The sequence below is a fragment of the Hyla sarda genome, unplaced genomic scaffold (assembly GCF_029499605.1).
Source record: "Hyla sarda isolate aHylSar1 unplaced genomic scaffold, aHylSar1.hap1 scaffold_816, whole genome shotgun sequence".
Taxonomy (NCBI): domain Eukaryota; kingdom Metazoa; phylum Chordata; class Amphibia; order Anura; family Hylidae; genus Hyla; species Hyla sarda.
In genome coordinates, this window is record NW_026610843.1 from 27,623 (window position 1) to 41,927 (window position 14,305).

The 14,305-nt window shown below is 49.8% G+C and overlaps 1 long non-coding RNA gene across 3 annotated transcripts in view; it reads right to left on the reverse strand.

Annotated features, from left to right (window-relative positions):
- The window catches only part of LOC130347214 (uncharacterized), an 86,103-nt gene that overhangs the window by 22,217 nt on the left and 49,581 nt on the right, over window positions 1–14,305 (reverse strand). For 2 of the 3 annotated variants that reach the window (XR_008885187.1, XR_008885186.1), the window contains one exon: window positions 14,118–14,188. The exons of the other annotated variant lie outside the window; for it this stretch is intronic. This is a non-coding gene — a long non-coding RNA (uncharacterized LOC130347214). Of the gene's footprint in view, window positions 1–14,117; window positions 14,189–14,305 lie in introns of those variants that run through there. 3 annotated transcript variants of the gene reach the window in all.

The following is a 14,305-nucleotide window of genomic DNA, read 5'->3' on the forward strand; positions in this document are numbered from 1 at the left end:
CTGTCACCCATGCCCACGTCTACCTCTCTGTCACCCATGTCCATTCCCTATTGTCCCCTCTGTCCCTTTGTCACTCCTGTCCACCCTCTTTTACCCCCTTGTCACCCCTGTCCACCCCTCTAACCCCCTTGTCTCCCATGTACACCCTCCTGTCATCCATGTCCACCTTGGCCACCCCGCTGTCACCCATGTTCCCCCTCCCCCCATTCTTTACCCCACTGGCCACATCCTTGTCACCTATGTCCATCTGTTCTGTCCCTTTGTCACCCCTGTCCACCCCTCTGTCACCCCCTGTGCCCACCCGTCACCCATTTACACTCTTCTACACCCATGCTGATCCCCCCTCCCCCTAATACAATGCTGATTCCCCCATTCCCTTAATACAATGCTTTTTACCCATCCCCCTAATACAATACTGATCACCCCCTCCTCCTAATACAATGCTGACCGCCCTCCCCTTCCATCCCCCCAAAACACTGCTGCCATCCCCCCTAATATACTGCTGATCCCCCCTCCCATCCACCCTAATATACTGCTGATCCCCCCTCCCATCTCCCCAAATACAATGCTGATCCACCCCTCCCCCTAATACAATGCTAATCCCCCCTGCCCCCTCCCCCAATACACTGCTGTATCCCACCCCTGTCCCCCTCCACTTAATACAATCCTGTTCCCCCCAGGGCTAGATTAAGGCTTCCCCCACATTAGGTTGTAGTTCCCCCAGATTAGGTGCAGTATAAGTCCCCGCACATTAGGTTGGCAGTACAAGTCCCCGCACATTAGGTGTGCAGTACAGTTCCCTCACATTAGGTGTGCACTACAGTTCCCCCACATTAGGTGTGCAGTACAGTTCCCCCACATTAGGTGTAGTATAGTTCCCCTACATTAGGTGCAGTAAAGTTCCCCCACATTTGGTGTGCAATACAGTTCCCCCACATTAGGTGCTTAGTACAGTTCCCCTACATTTGGTGTGCAATACAGTTCCCCCACATTAGGTGTGCAGTACAGTTCCCCCACATTAGGTGTAGTATAGTTCCCCTACATTAGGTGCAGTACAGTTCCCCCACATTAGATGTGCAGTAAAGTTCCCCCACATTTGGTGTGCAATACAGTTCCCCCACATTAGGTGCTTAGTACAGTTCCCCCACATTTGGTGTGCAATACAGTTCCCCCACATTAGGTGCTTAGTACAGTTCCCCCACATTAGGTGCAGTATAGTTCCCCCACATTAGGTGCAGTACAGTTCCCCCACATTAGGTGCAGTACAGTTCCCCCACATTAGGTACAGTACAGTTCCCCCACATTAGGTTGACAGTATAGTTCCCCACATTAGGTGCAGTATAGTTCCCCACATTAGGTTGGCAGTATAGTTCCCCCACATTAGGTGCAGTACAGTTCCCCCACATTAGGTGCAGTACAGTTCCCCCACATTAGGTACAGTACAGTTCCCCCACATTAGGTTGACAGTACAGTTCCCCCACATTAGGTTGACAGTATAGTTCCCCACATTAGGTGCAGTATAGTTCCCCACATTAGGTTGGCAGTATAGTTCCCCACATTAGGTGCAGTATAGTTCCCCACATTAGGTGCAGTATAGTTCCCCACATAGGTGCAGTATAGTTCCCCACATTAGGTGCAGTATAGTCCCCCACATTAGGAGCAGTATAGTCCCCCACATTAGGTGCAGTACAGTTCCCCCACAGACATTCAGCCTTCAGCCATATACAGTGTATGGCTGGAGGCTTTATGCCTGTTTACTGCCCCACTTCACTATACCGACCACCACTCCGGGGTCACAATCTACTGCTATGGCCTATGGGCCAGAGCAGTAGGTCCCGGGACCGGAGGTGGGGTGGTCGGAACACTGAAGATGACGTGCCGCTGGTCACTTACCATGCACGTTCGTCCTCCTCACTGCTCCGCTCTGTTACTATGGGCGCACGCACGGGACATCAGTGACGTCCCTGCATGCGCTACCTCCCGGAGGCCCCTGCGTTTTTAAAGTTAATGTGGGGCCGCAGAGAGGTAACCGGGGCATCCTTGTGTCCCGAAAAGATTTTTCAGGACACAGGGATGTCCCTAATGTGACTGGTGCCCCCTGCGGGCACGGGGGCCGGAGCAGACGCTCCATAAGCGCCAATGATGATCCGGCCCTGGCGGCCGCTGGAGGACAAAAAAATGCAGCCACATCTCAAAGCGGCCCATCGGGAAATTTCCAGGTATCCCGGTAGGCCTGTCCGGCCCTGCCCCTATGTTACCCATGTACACTCCTCTACACCCCCAACTGCTGATCCCCTCCCCCTAATACACTGCTATTCCCCTCCTCTCCCATCCCCCCTAATACACTGCTGTTCCCCTCCCCTCCTCCTAATGCTGACCCCCTTCCTCTCCCATCCCCCCTAATACACTGCTGATCCCCCTCCCATCCCCCTAATACACTGCTGATCCCCCTCCCATCCCCCCTAATGCAATGCTTATCCACCCTCCCGCTAATACAATGCTGAGCCCCTCTCTCCCTAATACAATGCTGATCCCCCCTCCCCCTAATACAATGCTGACCCCCCTCCCCTTCTATCCCCCCAAAACACTGCTGCCATCCCCCCTAATACACTGCTGATCCCCCCTCCCACCCCCCCTAATACACTGCTGATCCCCCTCCCATCTCCCCTATTACAATGCTGATCCCATCCTCCCCCTTATACAATGCTGATCCCCCCCCCCCCGGCTCCCTCAAATACACTGCTGTATCCCACCCCTGTCCCCTCCACTTAATACAATGCTGTTCCCCCCACCCCAGGGCCACATTAAGGCTGTCTGGAAGACGGAGTACTTAATTATGATGCCCCCCCCCCCGGACAGTTCCCCCACATTAGGTGCAGTATAGTTCCCCCACATTAGGTTGTAGTTCCCCCAGATTACGTGCAGTATAAGTCCCCGCACATAAGGTTGGCAGTACAAGTCCCCGCACATTAGGTGTGCAGTACAGTTCCCCCACGTTAGGTGTGCACTACAGTTCCCCCACATTAGGTGTAGTATAGTTCCCTCACATTAGGTGCAGTACAGTTCGCCCACATTAGATGTGCAGTAAAGTTCCCCCACATTTGGTGTGCAATACAGTTCCCCACATTAGGTGCTTAGTACCGTTCCCCCACGTTTGGTGTGCAGTACAGTTCCCCCACATTAGGTGCATAGTACAGTTCCCCCACATTAGGTGCAGTTTAGTTCCCCCACATTAGGTGCAGTACAGTTCCTCCACATTAGGTGCAGTACAGTTCCCCCACATTAGGTACAGTACAGTTCCCCCACATTAGGTTGACAGTATAGTTCCCCACATTAGGTGCAGTATAGTTCCCCACATTAGGTTGGCAGTATAGTTCCCCACATTAGGTGCAGTATAGTTCCCCACATTAGGTGCAGTATAGTTCCCCCACATTAGGTGCAGTATAGTCCCCCACATTAGGGAAGTATAGTCCCCCACATTAGGTGCAGTACAGTTCCCCCACAGACATTCAGCCTTCAGCCATATACAGTGTATGGCTGGAGGCTGAATGCCTGTTTACTGCCCCACTTCAGTATTCCGACAACCACTCCGGCGTCACAATCTACTGCTATGGCCTAAGGGCCATAGCAGTAGGTCCCGGGACCGGAGGTGGGGTGGTCGGAACACTGAAGATGACGTGCCGCTGGTCACTTACCATGCACGTTCATCCTCCTCACTGCTCCGCTCTGTTACTATGGGCGCACACACGGGACATCAGTGACGTCCCTGCGTGCGCTACCTCCCCGAGGCCCCTGCGTTTTTAAAGTTAATGCGGGGCTGCAGAGAGGTAACCGGGGCATCCTTGTGTCCCGAAAAGATTTTTCAGGACACAGGGATGTTCCTAATGTGACTGGTGCCCTCTGCGGGCACGGGGGCCAGAGCAGACGCTCCATAAGCGCCAATGATGATCCGGCCCTGGTGGCCGCTGGAGGGCAAAAAAATGCAGCCACATCTCAAAGCGGCCCATCGGGAAATTTCCCGGTATCCCGTTAGGCCTGTCCGGCCCTGCCCCTATGTTACCCATGTACACTCCTCTACACCCCCAACACCCCTCTGTCACCCACATACACCCCTTTATCATCCATGTACACTCCTCTATACCCCTGATCCTACACTCGTCTACACTTCTGAGTTTTAATACAATGCTAACTCCCTAATCAAATACACTGCAGACCCCCCTATCCCTAATATACTGCTGATCCCCCTCCCCCTAATACACTGCTATTCCCCTCCTCTCCCATCCCCAATACACTGCTGTTCATCTCCCCTCCCCTTAATGCTGACCCCCTTCCTCTCCCATCCCCCCTAATACACTGCTGATCCCCCCTCCCATCCCCCTAATACACTGCTGATCCCCCTCCCATCCCCCCTAATACAATGCTAATCCCCCTCCCCCTAATACAATGCTGACCCCCCTCCCCTTCTATCCCCCCAAAACACTGCTGCCACCCCCCCTAATACACTGCTGATCCCCCCTCCCATCCCCCTTAATACACTGCTGATCCCCCCCTCCCATCTCCCCTATTACAATGCTGATCCACCCCTCCCCCTTATACAATGCTGATCCCCCCCCAGCCCCCCCAAATACACTGCTGTATCCCACCCCTGTCCCCTCCACTTAATACAATGCTGTTCCCCCCCACCCCAGGGCCACATTAAGGCTGTCTGGAAGACGGAGAACTTCATTATGATGGCCCCCCCCGACAGTTCCCCCACATTAGGTGCAGCATAGTTCCCCCACATTAGGTTGTAGTTTCCCCAGATTAGGTGCAGTATAAGTCACCGCACATTAGGTTGGCAGTACAAGTCCCCGCACATTAGGTGTGTAGTACAGTTCCCCACATTAGGTGTGCAATACAGTTTTATTGCACACTTTATTATTAAGTGTTTTTCTAGTTTGATTGACCCTGATGGTCGCTTTGTGTGCCTTTATGGCGAATTTTACCATGTGCCTTTTATATTGGCTGCAATATATATCCCTACCCCATATTCTAGTGATGTAGTAAGGAGGGTGGTGTCCTTTGTCTCTTCCCTGCCAGATGTGCCCCTTCTTCTGGTAGGAGATTTAAATGATCTTTTGAATCCGTCCATAGATTAATTTGGGGGTAGAGGGGCCCCTATAGAGTCTTCTGTTACCGGTCTGACTAGGTTTGTAGAGGAAGCTGGGTGGGTTGACTTATGGAGTTGGTGCAATCCTGCAGGTAGGCAGTATTCCTGCGACTCTAGTTCCCATGGTACTCTGTCACGTATTGATTTAGTGCTGGGTAATGAGCTGATCTTCCCATGGGTGGCGTTGGTGGAATATCTCCCCTGTCATTTATCGGATCATTCTCCTATTCATGTACACCTTAACTTAAGTTCTAGTCCTAGAGTTAGGGGGTCCTTGTGGCATTTTATTCCAATCTGGCTTCAGGTACCTACAATAGGTCACACCCTGGTAGCGGATATTGAATCTTTCCTGGAAATTAATTGTGGCTCAGCTTTGTTGGGGGTAGTGTGGGATTCTCTGAAGGCTTTTGTCCCGGGTGTGTTTATTAGAGACATTACCACATGTAAATTGAAGAATCAAGGAATACAGGAGTTGTTGCAATGGCAGGTGCTTTTTGCTGAGAGGGAGTTCCTTGGGAGCCTGTCTGGTGCTGTTCAGGTTCGCTGGCAGTCTTTGAGCACTCTACTGTATGTACATCTACTGCACATGGCGGATAATAAAGGTTTTTTCAGCAGCAGCAATATTTTGAAAGTGGGGAAAGCACTGGCCGTTTACTGGCACGTATGATTCGGGTGCAGCAGGAGTCCATGGCCATTCTTTGTCTCTGCAATGGTTCTGGGTCTCTGGTGCAGGAAGATGCTAAAATTCTTGATGTGTTAGTCTCCTCTTATGAGGAGACGTATTCCTCCAAATAGTTTTATGATGATGTTACTGTGTATCAATTTGTTTCCTCTATCCCAGTGGCAGCCCTGTCGCAGACCCAGAGAGACTTCCTGAACATACTTTGAGAGAGTTGGAGGAGGCCCTGGGTAATTTGGTAAGATAAACGCATAGCTCTATATGCTGATGATATGCTTCTTTTCTTGGGTGATGTGGTCTTTGTGTCCTCCCTTTATTGGTTTACATATATTGATGTGTCTTTGCTCTGTGTCGGCCTAAATGTGTGGTGATTCTTTTGTTTCATGTTTTTTTTTCTTATTTTCCTTCCCTTATAGCCCAGTATAATATTCTCCTACTCCTAATGTGTCTTCCAAGGCTTTTCTTTTCTTTTTTGGTGACTGCTACACGGGTTATAACATGGTGCTCTAGTTTATATTTGCCATAAGAACCTGGAGGGAGGTGTCATTCCTGGGGGTGGGGGGAAGGGATGGGGGGTTGTTTTGATTTGTTCATGTGTGTTTTTTATGTTTTGTCAAAAACTAAACAAAAACCTTAATAAATCTTTCTGATAAAAAAAAAAACTATATTGATAAAGGGGATTCCTACAAATAAAAAACAGGGACTAAGGATCATAAATGTTCCTAATCTCTGTACCTGAGACAAGGTTGTGTTATATAAGAAGCTGTTCATAGATGATATACTTATTAACAACACATATATCTTCATGTATAAGGGAGAGACTATGACATCTCTACAGGTCTAGATTTTACATCTAGCCTGATTGTTATCAGTAATTAATATAAATATTAATTACCTGTCTCGTGGTTCCTTTCGTGCAGCTGACGAGGGTTCACCTTCTCACCGGGCATCAGTCATCTGTAAAAAGACACCAGTATGATAACATGCTCCTTATACATGCTACAGACGCTAATATATATAACACTCTAGGGCCAGAACTACTTATCTCAGGGATTATGAAACCGCATAAGAAAAGGGAACAAAAAATAAATAAATAAAGGAATACATAGGGATCTAATTGATTTTTTCTAACTTAAAATATTTTGTACATTTTAAATATTTTTTATAAAATATTTTATCACATTTTTTTTATAATATATAAAACAGTTAATCATGTAATAGGAATGTATGCCCTTTAATTTTGAAAGGGGCGGTTGAATTATTTTATTAATTGTTTTACCCCTCTGCCCTCCTCTTTTATTCCCCTTGTCATCCTTGTCCACCCCTCACCCCTGTTAACCCCCGCCCCCCCATGTCCACCCCCCTTTCTCCCGAGTCCACCCTCTTGTCATCCCTGTCTACCTTGGCCAACCCTTTCCAACACCTGTTATCTATGTTCACCATATCCGTCCACCCCTCTGACAACCCCCAACCCCCCCCCCACGTCTACCTCTCTGTCACCCATGCCCACGTCTACCTCTCTGTCACCCGTGTCCATTCCCTATTGTCCCCTCTGTCCCTTTGTCACTCCTGTCCACCCTCTTTTACCCCCTTGTCACCCCTGTCCACCCCTCTAACCCCCTTGTCTCCCATGTACACCCTCCTGTCATCCATGTCCACCTTGGCCACCCCGCTGTCACCCATGTTCCCCCTCCCCCCATTCTTTACCCCACTGGCCACATCCTTGTCACCTATGTCCATCTGTTCTGTCCCTTTGTCACCCCTGTCCACCCCTCTGTCACCCCCTGTGCCCACCCGTCACCCATTTACACTCTTCTACACCCATGCTGATCCCCCCTCCCCCTAATACAATGCTGATTCCCCCATTCCCTTAATACAATGCTTTTTACCCATCCCCCTAATACAATACTGATCACCCCCTCCTCCTAATACAATGCTGACCGCCCTCCCCTTCCATCCCCCCAAAACACTGCTGCCATCCCCCCTAATATACTGCTGATCCCCCCTCCCATCCACCCTAATATACTGCTGATCCCCCCTCCCATCTCCCCAAATACAATGCTGATCCACCCCTCCCCCTAATACAATGCTAATCCCCCCCTGCCCCCTCCCCCAATACACTGCTGTATCCCACCCCTGTCCCCCTCCACTTAATACAATCCTGTTCCCCCCAGGGCTAGATTAAGGCTTCCCCCACATTAGGTTGTAGTTCCCCCAGATTAGGTGCAGTATAAGTCCCCGCACATTAGGTTGGCAGTACAAGTCCCCGCACATTAGGTGTGCAGTACAGTTCCCTCACATTAGGTGTGCACTACAGTTCCCCCACATTAGGTGTGCAGTACAGTTCCCCCACATTAGGTGTAGTATAGTTCCCCTACATTAGGTGCAGTAAAGTTCCCCCACATTTGGTGTGCAATACAGTTCCCCCACATTAGGTGCTTAGTACAGTTCCCCTACATTTGGTGTGCAATACAGTTCCCCCACATTAGGTGTGCAGTACAGTTCCCCCACATTAGGTGTAGTATAGTTCCCCTACATTAGGTGCAGTACAGTTCCCCCACATTAGATGTGCAGTAAAGTTCCCCCACATTTGGTGTGCAATACAGTTCCCCCACATTAGGTGCTTAGTACAGTTCCCCCACATTTGGTGTGCAATACAGTTCCCCCACATTAGGTGCTTAGTACAGTTCCCCCACATTAGGTGCAGTATAGTTCCCCCACATTAGGTGCAGTACAGTTCCCCCACATTAGGTGCAGTACAGTTCCCCCACATTAGGTACAGTACAGTTCCCCCACATTAGGTTGACAGTATAGTTCCCCACATTAGGTGCAGTATAGTTCCCCACATTAGGTTGGCAGTATAGTTCCCCCACATTAGGTGCAGTACAGTTCCCCCACATTAGGTGCAGTACAGTTCCCCCACATTAGGTACAGTACAGTTCCCCCACATTAGGTTGACAGTATAGTTCCCCACATTAGGTGCAGTATAGTTCCCCACATTAGGTTGGCAGTATAGTTCCCCACATTAGGTGCAGTATAGTTCCCCACATTAGGTGCAGTATAGTTCCCCACATAGGTGCAGTATAGTTCCCCACATTAGGTGCAGTATAGTCCCCCACATTAGGAGCAGTATAGTCCCCCACATTAGGTGCAGTACAGTTCCCCCACAGACATTCAGCCTTCAGCCATATACAGTGTATGGCTGGAGGCTTTATGCCTGTTTACTGCCCCACTTCACTATACCGACCACCACTCCGGGGTCACAATCTACTGCTATGGCCTATGGGCCAGAGCAGTAGGTCCCGGGACCGGAGGTGGGGTGGTCGGAACACTGAAGATGACGTGCCGCTGGTCACTTACCATGCACGTTCGTCCTCCTCACTGCTCCGCTCTGTTACTATGGGCGCACGCACGGGACATCAGTGACGTCCCTGCATGCGCTACCTCCCGGAGGCCCCTGCGTTTTTAAAGTTAATGTGGGGCCGCAGAGAGGTAACCGGGGCATCCTTGTGTCCCGAAAAGATTTTTCAGGACACAGGGATGTCCCTAATGTGACTGGTGCCCCCTGCGGGCACGGGGGCCGGAGCAGACGCTCCATAAGCGCCAATGATGATCCGGCCCTGGTGGCCGCTGGAGGACAAAAAAATGCAGCCACATCTCAAAGCGGCCCATCGGGAAATTTCCAGGTATCCCGGTAGGCCTGTCCGGCCCTGCCCCTATGTTACCCATGTACACTCCTCTACACCCCCAACTGCTGATCCCCTCCCCCTAATACACTGCTATTCCCCTCCTCTCCCATCCCCCCTAATACACTGCTGTTCCCCTCCCCTCCTCCTAATGCTGACCCCCTTCCTCTCCCATCCCCCCTAATACACTGCTGATCCCCCTCCCATCCCCCTAATACACTGCTGATCCCCCTCCCATCCCCCCTAATGCAATGCTTATCCACCCTCCCGCTAATACAATGCTGAGCCCCTCTCCCCCTAATACAATGCTGATCCCCCCTCCCCCTAATACAATGCTGACCCCCCTCCCCTTCTATCCCCCAAAACACTGCTGCCATCCCCCCTAATACACTGCTGATCCCCCCTCCCACCCCCCCTAATACACTGCTGATCCCCCCTCCCATCTCCCCTATTACAATGCTGATCCACCCCTCCCCCTTATACAATGCTGATCCCCCCCCCCCCCCGGCTCCCTCAAATACACTGCTGTATCCCACCCCTGTCCCCTCCACTTAATATAATGCTGTTCCCCCCACCCCAGGGCCACATTAAGGCTGTCTGGAAGACGGAGTACTTAATTATGATGCCCCCCCCCCCCCCCCCGACAGTTCCCCCACATTAGGTGCAGTATAGTTCCCCCACATTAGGTTGTAGTTCCCCCAGATTACGTGCAGTATAAGTCCCCGCACATAAGGTTGGCAGTACAAGTCCCCGCACATTAGGTGTGCAGTACAGTTCCCCCACATTAGGTGTGCACTACAGTTCCCCCACATTAGGTGTAGTATAGTTCCCTCACATTAGGTGCAGTACAGTTCGCCCACATTAGATGTGCAGTAAAGTTCCCCCACATTTGGTGTGCAATACAGTTCCCCACATTAGGTGCTTAGTACCGTTCCCCCACATTTGGTGTGCAGTACAGTTTCCCCACATTAGGTGCATAGTACAGTTCCCCCACATTAGGTGCAGTTTAGTTCCCCCACATTAGGTGCAGTACAGTTCCTCCACATTAGGTGCAGTACAGTTCCCCCACATTAGGTACAGTACAGTTCCCCCACATTAGGTACAGTACAGTTCCCCCACATTAGGTTGACAGTATAGTTCCCCACATTAGGTGCAGTATAGTTCCCCACATTAGGTTGGCAGTATAGTTCCCCACATTAGGTGCAGTATAGTTCCCCACATTAGGTGCAGTATAGTTCCCCCACATTAGGTGCAGTATAGTCCCCCACATTAGGGAAGTATAGTCCCCCACATTAGGTGCAGTACAGTTCCCCCACAGACATTCAGCCTTCAGCCATACACAGTGTATGGCTGGAGGCTGAATGCCTGTTTACTGCCCCACTTCAGTATTCCGACCACCACTCCGGCGTCACAATCTACTGCTATGGCCTAAGGGCCATAGCAGTAGGTCCCGGGACCGGAGGTGGGGTGGTCGGAACACTGAAGATGATGTGCCGCTGGTCACTTACCATGCACGTTCGTCCTCCTCACTGCTCCGCTCTGTTACTATGGGCGCACGCACGGGACATCAGTGACGTCCCTGCGTGCGCTACCTCCCCGAGGCCCCTGCGTTTTTAAAGTTAATGCGGGGCTGCAGAGAGGTAACCAGGGCATCCTTGTGTCCCGAAAAGATTTTTCAGGACACAGGGATGTCCCTAATGTGACTGGTGCCCTCTGCGGGCACGGGGGCCGGAGCAGACGCTCCATAAGCGCCAATGATGATCCGGCCCTGGTGGCCGCTGGAGGGCAAAAAAATGCAGCCACATCTCAAAGCGGCCCATCGGGAAATTTCCCGGTATCCCGTTAGGCCTGTCCGGCCCTGCCCCTATGTTACCCATGTACACTCCTCTACACCCCCAACACCCCTCTGTCACCCACATACACCCCTTTATCATCCATGTACACTCCTCTATACCCCTGATCCTACACTCGTCTACACTCCTGAGTTTTAATACAATGCTAACTCCCTAATCAAATACACTGCAGACCCCCCTATCCCTAATATACTGCTGATCCCCTCCCCCTAATACACTGCTATTCCCTTCCTCTCCCATCCCCAATACACTGCTGTTCCTCTCCCCTCCCCCTAATGCTGACCCCTTCCTCTCCCATCCCCCCTAATACACTGCTGATCCCCCTCCCATCCCCCTAATACACTGCTGATCCCCCTCCCATCCCCCCTAATGCAATGCTGATCCACCCTCCCCCTAATACAATGCTGAGCCCCTCTCCCCCTAATACAATGCTGAGCCCCTCTCCCCCTAATACAATGCTAATCCCCCTCCCCCTAATACAATGCTGACCCCCCTCCCCTTCTATCCCCCCAAAACACTGCTGCCACCCCCCCCTAATACACTGCTGATCCCCCCTCCCATCCCCCTTAATACACTGCTGATCCCCCCTCCCATCTCCCCTATTACAATGCTGATCCACCCCTCCCCCTTATACAATGCTGATCCCCCCCCAGCCCCCCCAAATACACTGCTGTATCCCACCCCTGTCCCCTCCACTTAATACAATGCTGTTCCCCCCCCACCCCAGGGCCACATTAAGGCTGTCTGGAAGACGGAGAACTTCATTATGATGGCCCCCCCGACAGTTCCCCCACATTAGGTGCAGTATAGTTCCCCCACATTAGGTTGTAGTTCCCCCAGATTAGGTGCAGTATAAGTCACCGCACATTAGGTTGGCAGTACAAGTCCCCGCACATTAGGTGTGTAGTACAGTTCCCCACATTAGGTGTGCAATACAGTTTTATTGCACACTTTATTATTAAGTGTTTTTCTAGTTTGATTGACCCTGATGGTCGCTTTGTGTGCCTTTATGGCGAATTTTACCATGTGCCTTTTATATTGGCTGCAATATATATCCCTACCCCATATTCTAGTGATGTAGTAAGGAGGGTGGTGTCCTTTGTCTCTTCCCTGCCAGATGTGCCCCTTCTTCTGGTAGGAGATTTAAATGATCTTTTGAATCCGTCCATAGATTAATTTGGGGGTAGAGGGGCCCCTATAGAGTCTTCTGTTACCGGTCTGACTAGGTTTGTAGAGGAAGCTGGGTGGGTTGACTTATGGAGTTGGTGCAATCCTGCAGGTAGGCAGTATTCCTGCGACTCTAGTTCCCATGGTACTCTGTCACGTATTGATTTAGTGCTGGGTAATGAGCTGATCTTCCCATGGGTGGCGTTGGTGGAATATCTCCCCTGTCATTTATCGGATCATTCTCCTATTCATGTACACCTTAACTTAAGTTCTAGTCCTAGAGTTAGGGGGTCCTTGTGGCATTTTATTCCAATCTGGCTTCAGGTACCTACAATAGGTCACACCCTGGTAGCGGATATTGAATCTTTCCTGGAAATTAATTGTGGCTCAGCTTTGTTGGGGGTAGTGTGGGATTCTCTGAAGGCTTTTGTCCCGGGTGTGTTTATTAGAGACATTACCACATGTAAATTGAAGAATCAAGGAATACAGGAGTTGTTGCAATGGCAGGTGCTTTTTGCTGAGAGGGAGTTCCTTGGGAGCCTGTCTGGTGCTGTTCAGGTTCGCTGGCAGTCTTTGAGCACTCTACTGTATGTACATCTACTGCACATGGCGGATAATAAAGGTTTTTTCAGCAGCAGCAATATTTTGAAAGTGGGGAAAGCACTGGCCGTTTACTGGCACGTATGATTCGGGTGCAGCAGGAGTCCATGGCCATTCTTTGTCTCTGCAATGGTGCTGGGTCTCTGGTGCAGGAAGATGCTAAAATTCTTGATGTGTTAGTCTCCTCTTATGAGGAGACGTATTCCTCCAAATAGTTTTATGATGATGTTACTGTGTATCAATTTGTTTCCTCTATCCCAGTGGCAGCCCTGTCGCAGACCCAGAGAGACTTCCTGAACATACTTTGAGAGAGTTGGAGGAGGCCCTGGGTAATTTGGTAAGATAAACGCATAGCTCTATATGCTGATGATATGCTTCTTTTCTTGGGTGATGTGGTCTTTGTGTCCTCCCTTTATTGGTTTACATATATTGATGTGTCTTTGCTCTGTGTCGGCCTAAATGTGTGGTGATTCTTTTGTTTCATGTTTTTTTTCTTATTTTTCTTCCCTTATAGCCCAGTATAATATTCTCCTACTCCTAATGTGTCTTCCAAGGCTTTTCTTTTCTTTTTTGGTGACTGCTACACGGGTTATAACATGGTGCTCTAGTTTATATTTGCCATAAGAACCTGGAGGGAGGTGTCATTCCTGGGGGTGGGGGGAAGGGATGGGGGGTTGTTTTGATTTGTTCATGTGTGTTTTTTATGTTTTGTCAAAAACTAAACAAAAACCTTAATAAATCTTTCTGATAAAAAAAAAACTATATTGATAAAGGGGATTCCTACAAATAAAAAACAGGGACTAAGGATCATAAATGTTCCTAATCTCTGTACCTGAGACAAGGTTGTGTTATATAAGAAGCTGTTCATAGATGATATACTTATTAACAACATATATATCTTCATGTATAAGGGAGAGACTATGACATCTCTACAGGTCTAGATTTTACATCTAGCCTGATTGTTATCAGTAATTAATATAAATATTAATTACCTGTCTCGTGGTTCCTTTCGTGCAGCTGACGAGGGTTCACCTTCTCACCGGGCATCAGTCATCTGTAAAAAGACACCAGTATGATAACATGCTCCTTATACATGCTACAGACGCTAATATATATAACACTCTAGGGCCAGAACTACTTATCTCATGGATTATGAAACCGCATAAGAAAA